Here is a 13687-nt window from a genome sequence, read left to right as displayed (position 1 = left end):
GAGTTATCGCCCCTAGCGTGACTTGAATGGTCCATCTAAGCCAAGACAGACGTGGTATGGCAGGGAGTTTGTTGTCTTCGTTCAAACGGCCATCCAGCCTCTTCACTGTTTGGTGCACTTGTTCTGATATTCCATGCATTTTATTTCACCACCAATATATAGCAAAGTTTTACCCCAGCACGTGCCTACGGCCATATCACGTTGGAAAACACCGGTTCTCGTCCGAACACCGAGGTTAAGCAACGTCGAGCCCGGTTAGTACTTGGATGGGTGACCGCCTGGGAACACCGGGTGCTGTAGGCTAACAACCTCTTTTTTTTTTTTTTTTTTCTCTTTTTCTTCATTAATACCAAGATGTATATACCCATGGTGGGTGGTTAAATGTGGATATGAGTTATCGCCCCTAGCGTGACTTGAATGGTCCATCTAAGCCAAGACAGACGTGGGATGGCAGGCAGTTTGTTGTCTTCGTTCAAACGGCCATCCAGCCTCTTCACTGTTTGGTGCACTTGTTCTGATATTCCATGCATTTTATTTCACCACCAATATATAGCAAAGTTTTACCCCAGCACGTGCCTACGGAAATATCACGTTGAAAACACCGGTTCTCGTCCGAACACCAAGGTTAAGCAACGTCGAGCCCGGTTAGTACTTGGATGGGTGACCGCCTGGGAACACCGGGTGCTGTAGGCTAACAACCTCTTTTTTTTTTTTTTTTTTTTTCACTTTTTCTTGATTAATACCAAGATGTATATACCCATGGTGGGTGGGGAAATGTGGATATGAGTTATCGCCCCTAGCGTGACTTGTATGGTCCATCTAAGCCAAGACAGACGTGGGATGGCAGGGAGTTTGTTGTCTTCGTTCAAACGGCCATCCAGCCTCTTCACTGTTTGGTGCACTTGTTCTGATATTCCATGCATTTTATTTCACCACCAATATATAGCAAAGTTTTACCCCAGCACGTGCCTACGGCCATATCACGTTGAAAACACCGGTTCTCGTCCGAACACCGAAGTTAAGCAACGTCGAGCCCGGTTAGTACTTGGATGGGTGACCGCCTGGGAACACCGGGTGCTGTAGGCTAGCATCCTCTTTTTTTTTTTTTTTTTCTCTTTTTCTTCATTAATACAAAGATGTATGTACCCATGGTGGGTGGGGAAAAGTGGATATGATTTATCGCCCCTAGTGTGACTTGTATGGTCCATCTAAGCCAAGACAGACGTGGGATGGCAGGGAGTTTGTTGTCTTCGTTCAAACGGCCATCCAGCCTCTTCACTGTTTGGTGCACTTGTTCTGATATTCCATGCATTTTATTTCACCACCAATATATAGCAAAGTTTTACCCCAGCACGTGCCTACGGCCATATCACGTTGAAAACACCAGTTCTCGTCCGAACACCGAAGTTAAGCAACGTCGAGCCCGGTTAGTACTTGGATGGGTGACCGCCTGGGAACACCGGGTGCTGTAGGCTAGCAACCTCTTTTTTTTTTTTTTTTTTTTTTTCACTTTTTCTTTATTAATACAAAGATGTATGTACCCATGGTGGGTGGGGAAATGTGGATATCAGTTATCGCCCCTAGCGTGACTTGAATGGTCCATCTAAGCCAAGACAGACGTGGGATGGCAGGGAGTTTGTTGTCTTCGTTCAAATGGTCATCCAGCCTCTTCACTGTTTGGTGCACTTGTTCTGATATTCCATGCATTTTATTTCACCACCAATATATAGCAAAGTTTTACCCCAGCACGTGCCTACGGCCATATCACGTTGAAAACACCGGTTCTCGTCCGAACACCGAGGTTAAGCAACGTCGAGCCCGGTTAGTACTTGGATGGGTGACCGCCTGGGAACACCGGGTGCTGTAGGCTAACAACCTCTTTTTTTTTCTTTTTTTCCCTTTTTCTTCATTAATACAAAGATGTATGTACCCATGGTGGGTGGGGAAATGTGGATATTAGTTATCGCCCCTAGTGTGACTTGTATGGTCCATCTAAGCCAAGACAGACGTGGGATGGCAGGGAGTTTGTTGTCTTCGTTCAAACGGCCATCCAGCCTCTTCACTGTTTGGTGCACTTGTTCTGATATTCCATGCATTTTATTTCACCACCAATATATAGCAAACTTTTTCCCCAGCACGTGCCTACGGCCATATCACGTTGAAAACACCGGTTCTCGTCCGAACACCGAGGTTAAGCAACGTCGAGCCCGGTTAGTACTTGGATGGGTGACCTCCTGGGAACACCGGGTGCTGTAGGCTAACCACCTCTTTTTTTTTTCTTTTTTTCCCTTTTTCTTCATTAATACAAAGATGTATGTACCCATGGTGGGTGGGGAAATGTGGATATTAGTTATCGCCCCTAGCGTGACTTGTATGGTCCATCTAAGCCAAGACAGACGTGGGATGGCAGGGAGTTTGTTGTCTTCGTTCAAACGGCCATCCAGCCTCTTCACTGTTTGGTGCACTTGTTCTGATATTCCATGCATTTTATTTCACCACCAATATATAGCAAAGTTTTACCCCAGCACGTGCCTACGGCCATATCACGTTGAAAACACCGGTTCTCGTTCCGAACACCGAGGTTGAGCAACTTTGAGCCCGGTTAGTACTTGGATGGGTGACAGCCTGGGAACACCGGGTGCTGTAGGCTAGCAACTTCTTTTTTTTTTTTTTTTTTTTTTTTCACTTTTTCTTCATTAATACCAAGATGTATATACCCATGGTGGGTGGGGAAATGTGGATATGAGTTATCGAACCTAGCGTGACTTGTATGGTCCATCTAAGCCAAGACAGACGTGGGATGGCAGGGAGTTTGTTGTCTTCGTTCAAACGGCCATCCAGCCTCTTCACTGTTTGGTGCACTTGTTCTGATATTCCATGCATTTTATTTCACCACCAATATATAGCAAAGTTTTACCCCAGCACGTGCCTACGGCCATATCACGTTGAAAACACCGGTTCTCGTCCGAACACCGAAGTTAAGCAACGTCGAGCCCGGTTAGTACTTGGATGGGTGACCGCCTGGGAACACCGGGTGCTGTAGGCTAGCAACATCTTTTTTTTTTTTTCTTTTTTTTCTATTTTTCTTCATTAATACAAAGATGTATGTACCCATGGTGGGTGGGGAAATGTGGATATGAGTTATCGCCCCTAGCGTGACTTGTATGGTCCATCTAAGCCAAGACAGACGTGGGATGGCAGGGAGTTTGTTGTCTTCGTTCAAACGGCCATCCAGCCTCTTCACTGTTTGGTGCACTTGTTCTGATATTCCATGCATTTTATTTCACCACTAGCAAAGTTTTACCCCAGCACCTGCCTACGGCCATATCACGTTGAAAACACCGGTTCTCGTCCGAACATCGAAGTTAGCAACGTCGAGCCCGGTTAGTACTTGGATGGGTGACCGCCTGGGAACACCGGGTGCTGTAGGCTAGCAACCTCTTTTTATTTTTTTTTTTTTTCTATTTTTCTTCATTAATACAAAGATGTATGTACCCATGGTGGGTGGGGAAATGTGGATAAGAGTTATCGCCCCTAGCGTGACTTGTATGGTCCATCTAAGCCAAGACAGACGTGGGATGGCAGGGAGTTTGTTGTCTTCGTTCAAACGGCCATCCAGCCTCTTCACTGTTTGGTGCACTTGTTCTGATATTCCATGCATTTTATTTCACCACCAATATATAGCAAAGTTTTACCCCAGCACGTGCCTACGGCCATATCACGTTGAAAACACCGGTTCTCGTCCGAACACCGAGGTTAAACAACGTCGAGCCCGGTTAGTACTTGGATGGGTGACCGCCTGGGAACACCGGGTGCTGTAGGCTAACAACCTCTTTTTTTTTTTTGTTTTTTTTCTCTTTTTCTTCATTAATACAAAGATGTATGTACCCATGGTGGGTGGGGAAATGTGGATATGAGTTATCGCCCCTAGCGTGACTTGTATGGTCCATCTAAGCCAAGACAGACGTGGGATGGCAGGGAGTTTGTTGTCTTCGTTCAAACGGCCATCCAGCCTCTTCACTGTTTGGTGCACTTGTTCTGATATTCCATGCATTTTATTTCACCACCAATATATAGCAAAGTTTTACCCCAGCACGTGCCGACGGCCATATCACGTTGAAAACACCGGTTCTCGTCCGAACACCGAAGTTAAGCAACGTCCAGCCCGGTTAGTACTTGGATGGGTGACCGCCTGGGAACACCGGGTGCTGTAGGCTAACAACCTCTTTTTTTTTTCACTTTTTCTTCATTAATACAAAGATGTATGTACCCATGGTGGGTGGGGGAAATGTGGATATGAATTATCGCCCCTAGCGTGACTTGTATGGTCCATCTAAGCCAAGACAGACGTGGATGGCAGGGAGTTTGTTGTCTTCGTTCAAACGGCCATCCAGCCTCTTCACTGTTTGGTGCACTTGTTCTGATATTCCATGCATTTTATTTCACCACCAATATATAGCAAAGATTTACCCCAGCACGTGCCTACGGCCATATCACGTTGAAAACACCGGTTCTCGTCCGAACACCGAAGTTAAACAACGTCGAGCCCGGTCAGTACTTGGATGGGTGACCGCCTGGGAACACCGGGTGCTGTAGGCTAGCAACCTCTTTTTTTTTTTTTTTTTTTGTTTTTTCACTTTTTCTTCATAATACCAAGATGTATATACCCATGGTGGGTGGGGAAATGTGGATATGAGTTATCGCCCCTAGCGTGACTTGTATGGTCCATCTAAGCCAAGACAGACGTGGGATGGCAGGGAGTTTGTTGTCTTCGTTCAAACGGCCATCCAGCCTCTTCACTGTTTGGTGCACTTGTTCTGATATTCCATGCATTTTATTTCACCACCAATATATAGCAAAGTTTTACCCCAGCACGTGCCTACGGCCATATCACGTTGAAAACACCGGTTCTCGTCCGAACACCGAAGTTAAGCAACGTCGTGCCCGGTTAGTACTTGAATGGGTGACCGCCTGGGAACACCGGGTGCTGTAGGCTAACAACCTCTTTTTTTTTTTCTTTTTTTTTTTTTCACTTTTTCTTCATTAATACCAAGATGTATATACCCATGGTGGGTGGGGAAATGTGGATATGAGTTATCGCCCCTAGTGTTACCTGTATGGTCCATCTAAGCCAAGACAGACGTGGGATGGCAGGGAGTTTGTTGTCTTCGTTCAAACGGCCATCCAGCCTCTTCACTGTTTGGTGCACTTGTTCTGATATTCCATGCATTTTATTTCACCACCAATATATAGCAAAGTTTTACCCCAGCACGTGCCTACGGCCATATCACGTTGAAAACACCGGTTCTCGCCCGAACACCGAAGTTCAGCAACGTCGAGCCCGGTTAGTACTTGGATGGGTGACCCCCTGGAAACACCGGGTGCTGTAGGCTAACAACCTCTTTTTTTTTTTTCTCTTTTTCTTTATTAATACAAAGATGTATATACCCATGGTGGGTGGGGAAATGTGGATATGAGTTATCGCCCCTAGCGTGACTTGTATGGTCCATCTAAGCCAAGACAGACGTGGGATGGCAGGGAGTTTGTTGTCTTCGTTCAAACGGCCATCCAGCCTCTTCACTGTTTGGTGCACTTGTTCTGATATTCCATGCATTTTATTTCACCACCAATATATAGCAAAGTTTTACCCCAGCACGAGCCTACGGCCATATCACGTTGAAAACACCGGTTCTCGTCCGAACACCGAAGTTAAGCAACGTCCAGCCCGGTTAGTACTTGGATGGGTGACCGCCTGGGAACACCGGGTGCTGTAGGCTACCAAGCTCTTTTTTTTTTCACTTTTTCTTCATTAATACAAAGATGTATGTACCCATGGTGGGTGGGGAAATGTGGATATGAGTTATCGCCCCTAGCGTGACTTGTATGGTCCATCTAAGCCAAGACAGACGTGGGATGGCAGGGAGTTTGTTGTCTTCGTTCAAACGGCCATCCAGCCTCTTCACTGTTTGGTGCACTTGTTCTGATATTCCATGCATTTTATTTCACCACCAATATATAGCAAAGTTTTACCCCAGCACGTGCCTACGGCCATATCACGTTGAAAACACCGGTTCTCGTCCGAACACCGAGGTTAAGCAACGTCGAGCCCGGTTAGTACTTGGATGGGTGAACGCCTGGGAAGACCGGGTGCTGTAGGCTAACAACCTCTTTTTTTTTTTTTTTTCTCTTTTTCTTCATTAATACCAAGATGTATATACCCATGGTGGGTGGGGAAATGTGGATATGAGTTATCGCCCCTAGCGTGACTTGAATGGTCCATCTAAGCCAAGACAGACGTGGGGTGGCAGGGAGTTTGTTGTCTTCGTTCAAACGGCCATCCAGCCTCTTCACTGTTTGGTGCACTTGTTCTGATATTCCATGCATATTATTTCACCACCAATATATAGCAAAGTTTTACCCCAGCACGTGCCTACGGCCATATCACGTTGAAAACACCGGTTCTCGTCCGAACACCGAGGTTAAGCAACGTCGAGCCCGGTTAGTACTTGGATGGGTGACCGCCTGGGAACACCGGGTGCTGTAGGCTAACAACCTCTTCTTTTTTTTTTTCTCTCTTTTTCTTCATTAATACCAAGATGTATATACCCATGGTGGGTGGTTAAATGTGGATATGAGTTATCGCCCCTAGCGTGACTTGAATGGTCCATCTAAGCCTAGACAGACGTGGGATGGCAGGCAGTTTGTTGTCTTCGTTCAAACGGCCATCCAGCCTCTTCACTGTTTGGTGCACTTGTTCTGATATTCCATGCATTTTATTTCACCACCAATATATAGCAAAGTTTTACCCCAGCACGTGCCTACGGAAATATCACGTTGAAAACACCGGTTCTCATCCGAACACCAAGGTTAAGCAACGTCGAGCCCGGTTAGTACTTGGATGGGTGACCGCCTGGGAACACCGGGTACTGTAGGCTAGCAACCTCTTTTTTTTTTTTTTTTTTTTCACTTTTTCTTCATTAATACAAAGATGTATATACCCATGGTGGGTGGGGAAATGTGGATATGAGTTATCGCCCCTAGCGTGACTTGTATGGTCCATCTAAGCCAAGACAGACGTGGGATGGCAGGGAGTTTGTTGTCTTCGTTCAAACGGCCATCCAGCCTCTTCACTGTTTGGTGCACTTGTTCTGATATTCCATGCATTTTATTTCACCACCAATATATAGCAAAATTTTACCCCAGCACTTGCCTACGGCCATATCACGTTGAAAACACCGGTTCTCGTCCGAACACCGAAGTTAAGCAACGTCGAGCCCGGTTAGTACTTGGATGGGTGACCTCCTGGGAACACCGGGTGCTGTAGGCTAACCACCTCTTTTTTTTTCTTTTTTTCCCTTTTTCTTCATTAATACAAAGATGTATGTACCCATGGTGGGTGGGGAAATGTGGATATTAGTTATCGCCCCTAGCGTGACTTGTATGGTCCATCTAAGCCAAGACAGACGTGGGATGGCAGGGAGTTTGTTGTCTTCGTTCAAACGGCCATCCAGCCTCTTCACTGTTTGGTGCACTTGTTCTGATATTCCATGCATTTTATTTCACCACCAATATATAGCAAACTTTTACCCCAGCACGTGCCTACGGCCATATCACGTTGAAAACACCGGTTCTCGTCCGAACACCGAGGTTGAGCAACTTCGAGCCCGGTTAGTACTTGGATGGGTGACCGCCTGGGAACACCGGGTGCTGTAGGCTAGCAACCTTTTTTTTTTTTTTTTTTTTTTTTTCACTTTTTCTTCATTAATACCAAGATGTATATACCCATGGTGGGTGGGGAAATGTGGATATGAGTTATCGAACCTAGCGTGACTTGTATGGTCCATCTAAGCCAAGACAGACGTGGGATGGCAGGGAGTTTGTTGTCTTCGTTCAAACGGCCATCCAGCCTCTTCACTGTTTGGTGCACTTGTTCTGATATTCCATGCATTTTATTTCACCACCAATATATAGCAAAGTTTTACCCCAGCACGTGCCTACGGCCATATCACGTTGAAAACACCGGTTCTCGTCCGAACACCGAGGTTAAGCAACGTCGAGCCCGGTTAGTACTTGGATGGGTGACCGCCTGGGAAGACCGGGTGCTGTAGGCTAACAACCTCTTTTTTTTTTTTTTTTTCTCTTTTTCTTCATTAATACCAAGATGTATATACCCATGGTGGGTGGGGAAATGTGGATATGAGTTATCGCCCCTAGCGTGACTTGAATGGTCCATCTAAGCCAAGACAGACGTGGGATGGCAGGGAGTTTGTTGTCTTCGTTCAAACGGCCATCCAGCCTCTTCACTGTTTGGTGCACTTGTTCTGATATTCCATGCATATTATTTCACCACCAATATATAGCAAAGTTTTACCCCAGCACGTGCCTACGGCCATATCACGTTGAAAACACCGGTTCTCGTCCGAACACCGAGGTTAAGCAACGTCGAGCCCGGTTAGTACTTGGATGGGTGACCGCCTGGGAACACCGGGTGCTGTAGGCTAACAACCTCTTCTTTTTTTTTTTCTCTCTTTTTCTTCATTAATACCAAGATGTATATACCCATGGTGGGTGGTTAAATGTGGATATGAGTTATCGCCCCTAGCGTGACTTGAATGGTCCATCTAAGCCTAGACAGACGTGGGATGGCAGGCAGTTTGTTGTCTTCGTTCAAACGGCCATCCAGCCTCTTCACTGTTTGGTGCACTTGTTCTGATATTCCATGCATTTTATTTCACCACCAATATATAGCAAAGTTTTACCCCAGCACGTGCCTACGGAAATATCACGTTGAAAACACCGGTTCTCATCCGAACACCAAGGTTAAGCAACGTCGAGCCCGGTTAGTACTTGGATGGGTGACCGCCTGGGAACACCGGGTACTGTAGGCTAGCAACCTCTTTTTTTTTTTTTTTTTTTCACTTTTTCTTCATTAATACAAAGATGTATATACCCATGGTGGGTGGGGAAATGTGGATATGAGTTATCGCCCCTAGCGTGACTTGTATGGTCCATCTAAGCCAAGACAGACGTGGGATGGCAGGGAGTTTGTTGTCTTCGTTCAAACGGCCATCCAGCCTCTTCACTGTTTGGTGCACTTGTTCTGATATTCCATGCATATTATTTCACCACCAATATATAGCAAAGTTTTAACCCAGCACCTGCCTACGGCCATATCACGTTGAAAACACCGGTTCTCGTCCGAACATCGAAGTTAAGCAACGTCTAGCCCGGTTAGTACTTGGATGGGTGACCGCCTGGGAACACCGGGTGCTGTAGGCTAGCAACCTCTTTTTATTTTTTTTTTTTTTCTATTTTTCTTCATTAATACAAAGATGTATGTACCCATGGTGGGTGGGGAAATGTGGATAAGAGTTATCGCCCCTAGCGTGACTTGTATGGTCCATCTAAGCCAAGACAGACGTGGGATGGCAGGGAGTTTGTTGTCTTCGTTCAAACGGCCATCCAGCCTCTTCACTGTTTGGTGCACTTGTTCTGATATTCCATGCATTTTATTTCACCACCAATATATAGCAAAGTTTTACCCCAGCACGTGCCTACGGCCATATCACGTTGAAAACACCGGTTCTCGTCCGAACACCGAGGTTAAACAACGTCGAGCCCGGTTAGTACTTGGATGGGTGACCGCCTGGGAACACCGGGTGCTGTAGGCTAACAACCTCTTTTTTTTTTTGTTTTTTTTCTCTTTTTCTTCATTAATACAAAGATGTATGTACCCATGGTGGGTGGGGAAATGTGGATATGAGTTATCGCCCCTAGCGTGACTTGTATGGTCCATCTAAGCCAAGACAGACGTGGGATGGCAGGGAGTTTGTTGTCTTCGTTCAAACGGCCATCCAGCCTTTTCACTGTTTGGTGCACTTGTTCTGATATTCCATGCATTTTATTTTACCACCAATATATAGCAAAGTTTTACCCCAGCACGTGCCTACAGCCATATCACGTTGAAAACACCGGTTCTCGTCCGAACACCGAAGTTAAGCAACGTCCAGCCCGGTTAGTACTTGGATGGGTGACCGCCTGGGAACACCGGGTGCTGTAGGCTAGCAACCTCTTTTTTTTTTTTTTTTTTTTCATTTTTTCTTCATTAATACCAAGATGTATATACCCATGGTGGGTGGGGAAATGTGGATATGAGTTATCGCCCCTAGCGTGACTTGTGTGGTCCATCTAAGCCAAGACAGACGTGGGATGGCAGGGAGTTTGTTGTCTTCGTTCAAACGGCCATCCAGCCTCTTCACTGTTTGGTGCACTTGTTCTGATATTCCATGCATTTTTTTTCACCACCAATATATAGCAAAGTTTTACCCCAGCACGTGCCTACGGCCATATCACGTTGAAAACACCGGTTCTTGTCCGAACACCGAAGTTAAGCAACGTCGAGCCCGGTTAGTACTTGGATGGGTGACCGCCTGGGAACACCGGGTGCTGTAGGCTAACAACCTCTTTTTTTTTTTTTTTCTGTCTTTTTCTTCATTAATACAAAGATGTATGTACCCATGGTGGGTGGGGAAATGTGGATATGAGTTATCGCCCCTAGCGTGACTTGTATGGTCCATCTAAGCCAAGACAGACGTGGGATGGCAGGGAGTTTGTTGTCTTCGTTCAAACGGCCATCCAGCCTCTTCACTGTTTGGTGCACTTGTTCTGATATTCCATGCATTTTATTTCACCACCAATATATAGCAAAGTTTTACCCCAGCACGTGCCGACGGCCATATCACGTTGAAAACACCGGTTCTCGTCCGAACACCGAAGTTAAGCAACGTCCAGCCCGGTTAGTACTTGGATGGGTGACCGCCTGGGAACACCGGGTGCTGTAGGCTAACAACCTCTTTTTTTTTTCACTTTTTCTTCATTAATACAAAGATGTATGTACCCATGGTGGGTGGGGAAATGTGGATATGAATTATCGCCCCTAGCGTGACTTGTATGGTCCATCTAAGCCAAGACAGACGTGGGATGGCAGGGAGTTTGTTGTCTTCGTTCAAACGGCCATCCAGCCTCTTCACTGTTTGGTGCACTTGTTCTGATATTCCATGCATTTTATTTCACCACCAATATATAGCAAAGATTTACCCCAGCACGTGCCTACGGCCATATCACGTTGAAAACACCGGTTCTCGTCCGAACACCGAAGTTAAACAACGTCGAGCCCGGTCAGTACTTGGATGGGTGACCGCCTGGGAACACCGGGTGCTGTAGGCTAGCAACCTCTTTTTTTTTTTTTTTTTGTTTTTTCACTTTTTCTTCATAATACCAAGATGTATATACCCATGGTGGGTGGGGAAATGTGGATATGAGTTATCGCCCCTAGCGTGACTTGTATGGTCCATCTAAGCCAAGACAGACGTGGGATGGCAGGGAGTTTGTTGTCTTCGTTCAAACGGCCATCCAGCCTCTTCACTGTTTGGTGCACTTGTTCTGATATTCCATGCATTTTATTTCACCACCAATATATAGCAAAGTTTTACCCCAGCACGTGCCTACGGCCATATCACATTGAAAACACCGGTTCTCGTCCGAACACCGAAGTTAAGCAACGTCGTGCCCGGTTAGTACTTGAATGGGTGACCGCCTGGGAACACCGGGTGCTGTAGGCTAACAACCTCTTTTTTTTTTTTCTTTTTTTTTTTTTCACTTTTTCTTCATTAATACCAAGATGTATATACCCATGGTGGGTGGGGAAATGTGGATATGAGTTATCGCCCCTAGTGTTACCTGTATGGTCCATCTAAGCCAAGACAGACGTGGGATGGCAGGGAGTTTGTTGTCTTCGTTCAAACGGCCATCCAGCCTCTTCACTGTTTGGTGCACTTGTTCTGATATTCCATGCATTTTATTTCACCACCAATATATAGCAAAGTTTTACCCCAGCACGTGCCTACGGCCATATCACGTTGAAAACACCGGTTCTTGTCCGAACACCGAAGTTAAGCAACGTCGAGCCCGGTTAGTACTTGGATGTGTGACCGCCTGGGAACACCGGGTGCTGTAGGCTAACAACCTCTTTTTTTTTTTTTTCTGTCTTTTTCTTCATTAATACAAAGATGTATGTACCCATGGTGGGTGGGGAAATGTGGATATGAGTTATCGCCCCTAGCGTGACTTGTATGGTCCATCTAAGCCAAGACAGACGTGGGATGGCAGGGAGTTTGTTGTCTTCGTTCAAACGGCCATCCAGCCTCTTCACTGTTTGGTGCACTTGTTCTGATATTCCATGCATTTTATTTCACCACCAATATATAGCAAAGTTTTACCCCAGCACGTGCCGACGGCCATATCACGTTGAAAACACCGGTTCTCGTCCGAACACCGAAGTTAAGCAACGTCCAGCCCGGTTAGTACTTGGATGGGTGACCGCCTGGGAACACCGGGTGCTGTAGGCTAACAACCTCTTTTTTTTTTCACTTTTTCTTCATTAATACAAAGATGTATGTACCCATGGTGGGTGGGGAAATGTGGATATGAATTATCGCCCCTAGCGTGACTTGTATGGTCCATCTAAGCCAAGACAGACATGGGATGGCAGGGAGTTTGTTGTCTTCGTTCAAACGGCCATCCAGCCTCTTCACTGTTTGGTGCACTTGTTCTGATATTCCATGCATTTTATTTCACCACCAATATATAGCAAAGATTTACCCCAGCACGTGCCTACGGCCATATCACGTTGAAAACACCGGTTCTCGTCCGAACACCGAAGTTAAACAACGTCGAGCCCGGTCAGTACTTGGATGGGTGACCGCCTGGGAACACCGGGTGCTGTAGGCTAGCAACCTCTTTTTTTTTTTTTTTTTGTTTTTTCACTTTTTCTTCATAATACCAAGATGTATATACCCATGGTGGGTGGGGAAATGTGGATATGAGTTATCGCCCCTAGCGTGACTTGTATGGTCCATCTAAGCCAAGACAGACGTGGGATGGCAGGGAGTTTGTTGTCTTCGTTCAAACGGCCATCCAGCCTCTTCACTGTTTGGTGCACTTGTTCTGATATTCCATGCATTTTATTTCACCACCAATATATAGCAAAGTTTTACCCCAGCACGTGCCTACGGCCATATCACGTTGAAAACACCGGTTCTCGTCCGAACACCGAAGTTAAGCAACGTCGTGCCCGGTTAGTACTTGAATGGGTGACCGCCTGGGAACACCGGGTGCTGTAGGCTAACAACCTCTTTTTTTTTTTTCTTTTTTTTTTTTTCACTTTTTCTTCATTAATACCAAGATGTATATACCCATGGTGGGTGGGGAAATGTGGATATGAGTTATCGCCCCTAGTGTTACCTGTATGGTCCATCTAAGCCAAGACAGACGTGGGATGGCAGGGAGTTTGTTGTCTTCGTTCAAACGGCCATCCAGCCTCTTCACTGTTTGGTGCACTTGTTCTGATATTCCATGCATTTTATTTCACCACCAATATATAGCAAAGTTTTACCCCAGCACGTGCCTACGGCCATATCACGTTGAAAACACCGGTTCTCGTCCGAACACCGAAGTTCAGCAACGTCGAGCCCGGTTAGTACTTGGATGGGTGACCCCCTGGAAACACCGGGTGCTGTAGGCTAACAACCTCTTTTTTTTTTTTCTCTTTTTCTTTATTAATACAAAGATGTATATACCCATGGTGGGTGGGGAAATGTGGATATGAGTTATCGCCCCTAGCGTGACT

General features: G+C 46.0%; 1 protein-coding gene and 35 non-coding genes across 37 annotated transcripts in view; 35 read left to right on the top strand and 1 right to left on the bottom strand.

Moving 5' to 3' along the window:
* Window positions 1-13687, bottom strand: part of LOC135464328 (serine-rich adhesin for platelets-like) — a 375213-nt gene that overhangs the window by 135691 nt on the left and 225835 nt on the right. The window lies entirely within an intron of this gene.
* Window positions 184-303, top strand: LOC135465208 (5S ribosomal RNA). The gene has a single exon (XR_010443908.1). It is a non-coding gene; the product is annotated as a 5S ribosomal RNA (ribosomal RNA).
* LOC135465302 (5S ribosomal RNA) lies at window positions 575-693 on the top strand. Its single transcript, XR_010443996.1, has one exon. It is a non-coding gene; the product is annotated as a 5S ribosomal RNA (ribosomal RNA).
* Window positions 968-1086, top strand: LOC135464994 (5S ribosomal RNA). The gene has a single exon (XR_010443708.1). It is a non-coding gene; the product is annotated as a 5S ribosomal RNA (ribosomal RNA).
* LOC135465044 (5S ribosomal RNA) lies at window positions 1357-1475 on the top strand. Its single transcript, XR_010443755.1, has one exon. It is a non-coding gene; the product is annotated as a 5S ribosomal RNA (ribosomal RNA).
* Window positions 1752-1870, top strand: LOC135465106 (5S ribosomal RNA). Its single transcript, XR_010443813.1, has one exon. It is a non-coding gene; the product is annotated as a 5S ribosomal RNA (ribosomal RNA).
* Window positions 2141-2259, top strand: LOC135465042 (5S ribosomal RNA). The gene has a single exon (XR_010443753.1). It is a non-coding gene; the product is annotated as a 5S ribosomal RNA (ribosomal RNA).
* LOC135465325 (5S ribosomal RNA) lies at window positions 2531-2650 on the top strand. Its single transcript, XR_010444017.1, has one exon. It is a non-coding gene; the product is annotated as a 5S ribosomal RNA (ribosomal RNA).
* On the top strand, window positions 2928-3046 carry LOC135464993 (5S ribosomal RNA). Its single transcript, XR_010443707.1, has one exon. It is a non-coding gene; the product is annotated as a 5S ribosomal RNA (ribosomal RNA).
* On the top strand, window positions 3315-3432 carry LOC135465288 (5S ribosomal RNA). The gene has a single exon (XR_010443983.1). It is a non-coding gene; the product is annotated as a 5S ribosomal RNA (ribosomal RNA).
* On the top strand, window positions 3706-3824 carry LOC135465164 (5S ribosomal RNA). The gene has a single exon (XR_010443867.1). It is a non-coding gene; the product is annotated as a 5S ribosomal RNA (ribosomal RNA).
* On the top strand, window positions 4099-4217 carry LOC135465242 (5S ribosomal RNA). Its single transcript, XR_010443940.1, has one exon. It is a non-coding gene; the product is annotated as a 5S ribosomal RNA (ribosomal RNA).
* LOC135465077 (5S ribosomal RNA) lies at window positions 4481-4599 on the top strand. The gene has a single exon (XR_010443786.1). It is a non-coding gene; the product is annotated as a 5S ribosomal RNA (ribosomal RNA).
* On the top strand, window positions 4878-4996 carry LOC135465155 (5S ribosomal RNA). The gene has a single exon (XR_010443858.1). It is a non-coding gene; the product is annotated as a 5S ribosomal RNA (ribosomal RNA).
* LOC135465287 (5S ribosomal RNA) lies at window positions 5275-5393 on the top strand. The gene has a single exon (XR_010443982.1). It is a non-coding gene; the product is annotated as a 5S ribosomal RNA (ribosomal RNA).
* LOC135465185 (5S ribosomal RNA) lies at window positions 5659-5777 on the top strand. Its single transcript, XR_010443886.1, has one exon. It is a non-coding gene; the product is annotated as a 5S ribosomal RNA (ribosomal RNA).
* LOC135465223 (5S ribosomal RNA) lies at window positions 6041-6159 on the top strand. The gene has a single exon (XR_010443922.1). It is a non-coding gene; the product is annotated as a 5S ribosomal RNA (ribosomal RNA).
* Window positions 6429-6547, top strand: LOC135465105 (5S ribosomal RNA). The gene has a single exon (XR_010443812.1). It is a non-coding gene; the product is annotated as a 5S ribosomal RNA (ribosomal RNA).
* On the top strand, window positions 6817-6935 carry LOC135465281 (5S ribosomal RNA). Its single transcript, XR_010443976.1, has one exon. It is a non-coding gene; the product is annotated as a 5S ribosomal RNA (ribosomal RNA).
* LOC135465102 (5S ribosomal RNA) lies at window positions 7209-7327 on the top strand. Its single transcript, XR_010443809.1, has one exon. It is a non-coding gene; the product is annotated as a 5S ribosomal RNA (ribosomal RNA).
* On the top strand, window positions 7598-7716 carry LOC135465297 (5S ribosomal RNA). The gene has a single exon (XR_010443991.1). It is a non-coding gene; the product is annotated as a 5S ribosomal RNA (ribosomal RNA).
* LOC135465038 (5S ribosomal RNA) lies at window positions 7993-8111 on the top strand. Its single transcript, XR_010443749.1, has one exon. It is a non-coding gene; the product is annotated as a 5S ribosomal RNA (ribosomal RNA).
* LOC135465104 (5S ribosomal RNA) lies at window positions 8382-8500 on the top strand. Its single transcript, XR_010443811.1, has one exon. It is a non-coding gene; the product is annotated as a 5S ribosomal RNA (ribosomal RNA).
* On the top strand, window positions 8770-8888 carry LOC135465280 (5S ribosomal RNA). Its single transcript, XR_010443975.1, has one exon. It is a non-coding gene; the product is annotated as a 5S ribosomal RNA (ribosomal RNA).
* LOC135465226 (5S ribosomal RNA) lies at window positions 9161-9279 on the top strand. The gene has a single exon (XR_010443925.1). It is a non-coding gene; the product is annotated as a 5S ribosomal RNA (ribosomal RNA).
* On the top strand, window positions 9553-9671 carry LOC135465163 (5S ribosomal RNA). The gene has a single exon (XR_010443866.1). It is a non-coding gene; the product is annotated as a 5S ribosomal RNA (ribosomal RNA).
* On the top strand, window positions 9945-10063 carry LOC135465188 (5S ribosomal RNA). Its single transcript, XR_010443889.1, has one exon. It is a non-coding gene; the product is annotated as a 5S ribosomal RNA (ribosomal RNA).
* On the top strand, window positions 10337-10455 carry LOC135465129 (5S ribosomal RNA). The gene has a single exon (XR_010443835.1). It is a non-coding gene; the product is annotated as a 5S ribosomal RNA (ribosomal RNA).
* LOC135465241 (5S ribosomal RNA) lies at window positions 10726-10844 on the top strand. The gene has a single exon (XR_010443939.1). It is a non-coding gene; the product is annotated as a 5S ribosomal RNA (ribosomal RNA).
* LOC135465076 (5S ribosomal RNA) lies at window positions 11108-11226 on the top strand. The gene has a single exon (XR_010443785.1). It is a non-coding gene; the product is annotated as a 5S ribosomal RNA (ribosomal RNA).
* LOC135465207 (5S ribosomal RNA) lies at window positions 11503-11621 on the top strand. Its single transcript, XR_010443907.1, has one exon. It is a non-coding gene; the product is annotated as a 5S ribosomal RNA (ribosomal RNA).
* On the top strand, window positions 11901-12019 carry LOC135465247 (5S ribosomal RNA). The gene has a single exon (XR_010443944.1). It is a non-coding gene; the product is annotated as a 5S ribosomal RNA (ribosomal RNA).
* LOC135465240 (5S ribosomal RNA) lies at window positions 12289-12407 on the top strand. The gene has a single exon (XR_010443938.1). It is a non-coding gene; the product is annotated as a 5S ribosomal RNA (ribosomal RNA).
* Window positions 12671-12789, top strand: LOC135465075 (5S ribosomal RNA). The gene has a single exon (XR_010443784.1). It is a non-coding gene; the product is annotated as a 5S ribosomal RNA (ribosomal RNA).
* LOC135465154 (5S ribosomal RNA) lies at window positions 13066-13184 on the top strand. The gene has a single exon (XR_010443857.1). It is a non-coding gene; the product is annotated as a 5S ribosomal RNA (ribosomal RNA).
* On the top strand, window positions 13464-13582 carry LOC135465231 (5S ribosomal RNA). Its single transcript, XR_010443929.1, has one exon. It is a non-coding gene; the product is annotated as a 5S ribosomal RNA (ribosomal RNA).

The sequence above is a fragment of the Liolophura sinensis genome, chromosome 4, assembly GCF_032854445.1.
Source record: "Liolophura sinensis isolate JHLJ2023 chromosome 4, CUHK_Ljap_v2, whole genome shotgun sequence".
NCBI classification, from domain to species: domain Eukaryota; kingdom Metazoa; phylum Mollusca; class Polyplacophora; order Chitonida; family Chitonidae; genus Liolophura; species Liolophura sinensis.
The sequence above is the reverse complement of the archived record's forward strand: the minus strand, read 5'-3'. Positions and strand labels throughout refer to the sequence as shown.